Raw genomic sequence first — 7712 nt, 5'->3', positions numbered from 1 at the left:
AGGAACGGCGGAACGCACTAAATAAAAATAATAATAAAGTGCGTTCGCTGCTCGGGATCCACCGTGCAGTAGGTGTTACAACCGCTGCTGAGTAATGGCAGACGAGCAATATGGCGATATAATGCGCACGGGTTCAATTTCACCCGAAGTGCGCAGAGCGGGCTCTGTTCACACAGAGAGGCGCCGCAACAAAAACATACAAAAGGCTCAGCCTGTTAGAGTCACAGGCCTCAGGTAAATGCACACACGGTAGAAGGTCACAGGAGAAGGAACTAAGACAGAGGGGCTGCGTCCGTCTAGACCTACCGTGTGTTCGGCGTCGCTACTGCGAACGCCAAGAAGGGCTGCAACTGCAGCGCGGCGCAGGACACTGCCGCTGGACGACACAGCTACAAAGCAGGCGCTATGTCGGACGCTAGCGCAGAGGTGCGGTCTGCACAGTGGCCTAAGGCTTGCCACAGACTGGCGCAGACTACTGAACTAGTTCCCTAACCACTTGCGTAATATCAGAGGGAAGGGGTTTCATAATAAGTCAGTCACCAAAATCATACATCCATCACCATTCACACATAGCAGTATAGTCTATACTAGCACATGGCGGAACGGCCATGCGCACTTTTTATAGCCGTGCGGGACCTTCCAGATCTCCGAGATGGACCAATAAGATCTGGAACAGGACCTGGACACATGACTCCCGATCTCCAATGGGAGATCGTCTAGTGTGCATGCCCAGTAGGAGCACAGAGGGACTTAGTCTTTGGAGCGGTCTGCTGCAAAGCAATCTCCTCTGCAGTAGAAAGACAGCAGGAGACCACAGAATGTGATGCTCTGGATTCCTGCAGAGCAGACGCAGAAACCTGACGCCTAACACCTGTCACCAGAAAAAACGCTATTAACCTGCTGATATGGGGTTTAATCTGCAGGTTAATAGCGTTATGAACCTGTTCGCACTTTGCCGAATGCTGCAGGGAAAAAATGTTCTTTATTCTCTCGGCAGTTTTCCAGTTTCAGTCATGAGGGAGGGTCCGGTTCTGTCACCGCTGTGAAAATACAAAGCAGAGGTCTTAACCGCACCCCCGGTCCTGACACTCGCAACATTAACACTAGGGCCGGCTTTCAGTCAGGGTCGGGGGTCGCGGTTACAGCCGCCACTCTGCAGTCTCAGAGAGGAGACTGAACCAGCGCTGCCCCTATGACTCAAACCAGAACGCTGCGGGGTAATAAAGTTCCCCGTATATACTCATGTATAAGTCAACCCAGTATAAGCCGAGGCACCTAATTTTGCCACAAAAAACTGAGAAAACGTATTGACTCGAGTATAATCCGGGTAGGCATTGTCCCCGCATCCCCATCCTGGTATGCACGGCCTTCTCATCCCTGTACTTGTATGAATGGCTCCTCATCCCTATCCTTGTATGCATGGCTCCTCATCCCTATCCTTGTATGCATGGGTCCTCATCCCTAACCTTGTATACATGGTTCCTGATCCCTATCCTTGTATGAATGGCCCCACATGAGAAAAGCATAAAAAAACCCTCCTACTTACCTTCCCTGTGCTCCTTTGCAGCATCTTGTTCTGGTGCCAGCAGTTCCTGCAGCGGGCCGAGCACATGTCCCCACTCATTAAGGCAATGAATATTCACCTCTCTCCACTCACACGCGATCATGCGGCCGTAGGAGTTGCTGGTAGCCAGAACAAGATGCTGCGAGGGCGTGCAGGGAAGGTAAGTAGGTGTTTTTTTTTAAAGCTGCTGGAAGCTGGTGGCTGCAGCTGTAACTGTGTGCGCTATAAGAGAAATGGATATTCATTTTCAGTGCAGTGAATATTCATTTCTCTTTAGCAGGGGGCACAATTTCAGCCGCAGCTCCTCCTGTGACCCACTGCTCTGCCACTCCCCCTCCCCCGCCGGGTTCTGGGACAATGACTCGTGTATAAGCCGAGGGAGGCGTTTTCAGCACAAAAAAAATGTGCTGAATAACTCAGCTTATACACGGGCATATGAGGTAATTTTCTCCCCACAGTGCTCGGCTAAGTGCAGGCGTCGGGCAGGTTAATAATGCTATTAACTTGCAAGTTAACCCCATATCTGGAGTTTAATAGCATTTTTTTCTGGTGACTAGTGTTGAGCTTTCCGATACCGCAAGTATCGGGTATCGGCCGATATTTGCCATATCGGAATTCCGATACCGAGTACCGATACTTTTTTCGTATCGGATACCGGAATCGGAAGTCCAAAATGCAATGAGCCACTTTTGTGGCTCTGATTGGCTGCCGAAATGACGTCATCATGATGCGCTGTCTGTGGGAATTTCCCACGCAGCAATGGCATAAAGTGAGACTAGGGACTTTTTTTTTTTTAAAGTGGTGGAGGAATACAGTTCGGAAGGATACCTACCTTCCGTCATTGTATTCCTGGAGCTGGTAGAGAACGGTAGCATCAGCTGATGCTGCTGTTCTCCACGCAAGATGGACGTGGGACCCTCGTGGACTTCTGCGGATCGGGGTAAGTATATTGGTGTTTTTTTATTTTGATATTTATTCCTCAGGCGACAATGGCTTCAGGGATCAAAGTGACAAGTGACGGTGAGTATGTACTCTATGTTATATGTACTGTATGTCTATATGTATGTATTGTATGTAGTATATATGTATGTTGCATGCATGTAGTATATATGCAGTATATATGTAGTATGCATGTTGCATGCATGTGGTATATATGTAGTATGTATGTTGCATGCATGTAGTGTATGTAGTATGTATGTAGCATGTATGTAGTATGTATGTAGCATGTATGTAGTATGTATGTAGTATGCATGTAGTATGTTGCATGTATGTAGCATGTAGTGTGTATGTTGCATGTATGTAGCATGTAGTATATATGTAGCATCTATGTTACATGTAGTATATATAGTATATATGTAGTATGCATGTTGCATGCATGTAGTATATATGTTGTATGTATGTTGCATGCATGTAGTATATATGTATTATGTATGTAGTATGTATGTAGCATGTATGTAGCATGTATGTAGTATGCATGTTGCATGTAGTATATATGTAGAATGTATGTTGCATGCATGTAGTATATATGTTGTATGTATATTGCATGCATGTAGTATATATGTATTATGTATGTAGTATGTATGTAGCATGTATGTAGTATGTAGCATGCATGTAGTATGTAGCATGTATGTAGTATGTATGTTACATGTAGTATATATGTAGTTTGCATGTTGTATGTATGTTGTATGTATGTAGCATGTAAATTTTTTTTTTTTTTTTTTTACATTCAACACATTAGCCGGATGATGGGACTACTACTGTCCCATCATTAGCTAATGTGTCAATCACTGTCATGGTAGCAGGCATCGCCCGATGGGACTTGTAGTCCCATCGGATGATGCCTGCACAGACTACCGGAGCCTGCACAGACCACCGGCAGGCCGGCACAGCCCCCCCGGCAGGCCGGCACGGCCCCCTGGAGCCTGCACAGACCACCGGCAGGCCGGCACAGCCCCCCGGCAGGCCGGCACAGACCACCGGAGCCTGCACAGACCACCGGCAGGCCGGCACAGCCCCCCGGCAGGCCGGCACAGACCACCGGAGCCTGCACAGACCCCCCGGCAGGCCGGCACAGCCCCCCGGCAGGCCGGCACAGACCACCGGAGCCTGCACAGACCCCCCAGCAGGCCGGCACAGCCCCCCGAAAGGCCCGTATAGACCCCAGAGAGGCTGTACAGACCCCCCGGCAGGCCAGCACAGCCCCCCGAAAGGCCCGTACAGACCCCAGAGAGGCTGTACAAGGCAAAAATAGGGTTTTTCTTATTCCGATACCGGAAGTCCCATAGACTTGAATGGGACTTCCGGTATCGGAATCGGCGATACCCGATATTTTTTTTAGATCGGCCGATACCATCCGATACGATACTTTTAAGTATCGGACGGTATCGCTCAACACTACTGGTGACATGTTCCCTTTAAACCTCAAAAAGCCCAGTCTGGTAAGGAGGCAAATGCAATTAAAGGGGTTGTCCAGAATGAAGAGATTAATGGCCTATCCTTTAGCTAGGTCATCAGTGGGTGGAGATCACATGAATCACCCTCTAAGCAGAGATACTACTCATATGCTCATATGGGGCATTTGTGGCATTATTTTAATGAGCACTGTATGGCACTATTTACATATGCATTGCATGACCTTATTATTTTTACACTTCACTAGCATCATTTAATTGGAAATAATAATATTTACATGGAAATATGATAGTCAAAAATCTAAAAATTGTAAAAATGCCATTTAGAAATGTATATGCGCACCAGTCTTCATACAGCTCAGTGATTTGATGCAAATCCTGGCTTGGCAGGAGGTCTGTGAAGGTCATTTGACTTTAGAGGTTTCTGCTCCAAGGGAGGTTGGTTTCATCACTCCATTAAAAATTAGAGAGTGCTGATTTCTGATATGCGTTAGGAAATTGGAGAAGTAATGATTCCGTTACTGATGCAATACTATTCCCTCCTGTTCTCTACCTGTTTCATTTATTACATTATACTCTAATGATAAAAAATGATTGATCGAACAAATGCATCTACTTTATATTTCCAATATTGTTTAATCACATACACTCAGTAGCATAGCTACAGTGGGGCTGAAGGGGCAGTTACCCCAGGCCCCGTGCTCTGAGGGGACCACCCGGAGCTACTCTACTGTAACTGTATTGGTGTGCACAGCTCGCCCATACAGTTACACTCTGAGGCAGAGTAGGGAGACTCAATCTTCTTGCTCTGCCACCCGGCCGCTATGGGGCCCCTGAGCAGGTGGGGGGCGGTGACGCAGACACTGACAGGGGTCGCGATGACGTCACTACTCGGCACCCGCTGTCCTAAGATGAGCAGGTGCTCGGAGCAGCGGGGTAACGAGGAGGAGAGGTGAGTATTGTATTTTTTTTATGGGGGTGCATTATGCTATACAGGCCTATGGGAGTGCATTATATAAATGTATATAGAGTCTGGATATGGGGGTGCATTATACCATATAGTCTGCCTATGGGTGTGCATAATAATAAAAAGAGTCTGCCTATGGGAAGTTCTTTATACTATATATCATTAAAGCCTCAATCCCCTGATGACGCCAGTCCATATGGTGAAAAATGTTGGGTAGGCTTAGGAGCAAGTTTTAAGAGCGCTAGTCAGTGTGTTAATGGGGTGTACCCAGTAATAGGATATAGGTAGCGGCCACACCAAACTATCCTAACCCATAAAAGAGGCATTGTTTACTAAGACAGTGAGCACATTGAGGTGGTTAGTCTAATGAACAATATTTTAGTGTCCACAGATATATACTGACTAAAGCAGATTTTAATAGTGTTCCTTTAATAGTATCATTAAAAGTTATATTTTATGGTCTTTAGTTAGGGATTATTTGTCTTTTGGCAATTTGTGAATAATTATATATTTACCCTACAATGATTATTGAACAGCAATTGTTTTAAACATTATACTATATAGAGTCTGCCTATGGGGAGTGCAATATACTATAGGGCCCTATGAGGAGTGCATTATACTATATAGAGGCCTATGGGGAGTGCGTTATACTATATTGAGGACTATCTGGTACTATATAGAGGCTATATGGGGGGCATCATATCTGGGGGGCATCATACAGTGTGGGGATAATGGAGAGGGGGCCATTATACAGTGTTGAAGCCATCAAACAGTTTGGGTGTTACTAAGGGTTAGTATACTGTGTGGGTGGTATTATACAGTGAGGGGACATTACACTATGTATAAGAGAGCAAGATACTATGCAGAGGGGAGCTGTACAGGGGGGAGACTCAGGACATTAGTAAATTTAAAGTGGGCACTTATTATTATAGGGGAATTAAGGTTATTGCCACTGGTCCTTTAACAGCATGAGATCCAGTTTATTAGATTGACCCTGATATTGGTTTGGTCATGGGGCTTCATCCGGAGAGTATGAAAAGGGCAAGTTGCTTCGAAAACTGTTTTGTTGCTATTGTAAAACTGGCTAGATGGGAGAGGGTATAGAAAGTGGAAAAGCTGTCCCACTCTCCAAATTCCCAGTGGGGAGGGGCAGATAGGCCAAGGAAGTGTTCCCTCTAGGGCAAAGTATGTTCGGCCCCAAAGTGGAATACTCCAAAACAACCATTCTTTAGCCAGCAGGAAGAGACCTTGTCCTCCAAGTCCAGTGGAGAAAGTGGATAGGCCAAAATAGGAAACATGGGTGAGTACAGCAGGCAAGGGTAGCCCTCCATCGTGGGGAGTGTTTTAAGTTCCATAATCATAGCCAGGTCTATCCAAGGGGTAACAGAGGAATAATTGTAAAGCCTTGCTCAACCTCGACCCAAGCTTTCCGTACACCATTCCAGTATCCTAGAGAGGAGATGCTATATAATAAGACCTCAAACCAGACAAGGCTATACCCCAAGAGGACTTAGAATTGTAGAGTATAGAGCTACGGATGCAGGGGGAGTTTACCAGACCACATAAACTTGGTTTGGACCGAAGCAAGACTCCTGAAGAAGCACAAAGGAACCCAAATTGCAAGGGCTTGAATAACATATAAAATCTGAGGGAGGATGTCGCCTGTAATTATTTTAGCACTGGTGCCACATGTGTGTAGCATTTATCTTATCTTGTAAAACCCCTGTAACATGAGTACAAGCTGCACCAACAGACAGAAAAGGATGGGGACAAAGTTAAAGTAGTTTGTTAAATGTCGCTATGTAATGTAAAAGTGTTCATATCGGAGTCTATAAGTGCACAGTGATTCTGGAACATAAGATCATAGTGAAGTCTCTCTTTCATACAATGAGAAGTTCATTGCATCAATTATGGGAGCAAAGTCATAATAACAGTTTCAGGCAGCATAAACCAGACAATATCATTTGCAGAACCTAGTTATAATGCTGTCGTTTATGACTGCAGTAATGTCCTGCACACAGGGCTGAACTAGGACAATGACGCAGCAGTCATAGAAAGCGCGGCAGCCACAGACAAAGTGAAAGCGTTTGACTACTGATGTCGGCATTGGTTAAGAAGGTATTACAGATGCCAATCCCTTTAGTGATGTCTGTCTTGCGGCAATTTGCTGTGAACAGCAAATGGATCCAGTAGGAACACTAAGTTGGTGGGATCTGTAGTCGTTCTTATAGCTTGTATACAGATACTTCCATACTTCAACTCCAGGTATGCCATCATTGACTGAATGTATAAGGCTGCATCTACAGTCTGTAGGAAAAATTGACATGTTTTGTAAAATGTTCCATAATATATCATCATTGTCGCCAATATTAAAAATACAGGGAATCTAGACTAACTCATTAATATTAAAGTGAAAACAGCTATGCAGAATACACCACATTAGACGAGACCAAAAAACTAATTGTTGTATTGCATGTCAATAAATTGGAATTTATAAGCATAGAAATCTATAAATACACTGAAAATCCACCTGCTTCAGGGGTCCTGGAGATCTGAACTATAGCAAGCCCCCAGCAAAAGTGAGAAGCTGAGTATGCTCCTGAATCAATCAATCAATCTCTCATCCACTTAAATGGAAAAATGGCCTCCAGCCTTGTCTTTGCCGCACAAGGAACCGCCACCGGAAACAACAGGGATTTTGTGGGGTTCAGTTTATAGTATGAGACCTTGCTAAATTCCCCAAGTTCACAAATAATCGCAGAAAATGAAG

The sequence above is a fragment of the Dendrobates tinctorius genome, unplaced genomic scaffold (assembly GCF_039654945.1).
Source record: "Dendrobates tinctorius isolate UK_male_01 unplaced genomic scaffold, ASM3965494v1 ptg000223l, whole genome shotgun sequence".
Taxonomy (NCBI): Eukaryota; Metazoa; Chordata; class Amphibia; order Anura; family Dendrobatidae; genus Dendrobates; species Dendrobates tinctorius.
Note: the sequence above shows the minus strand (reverse complement) of the source record.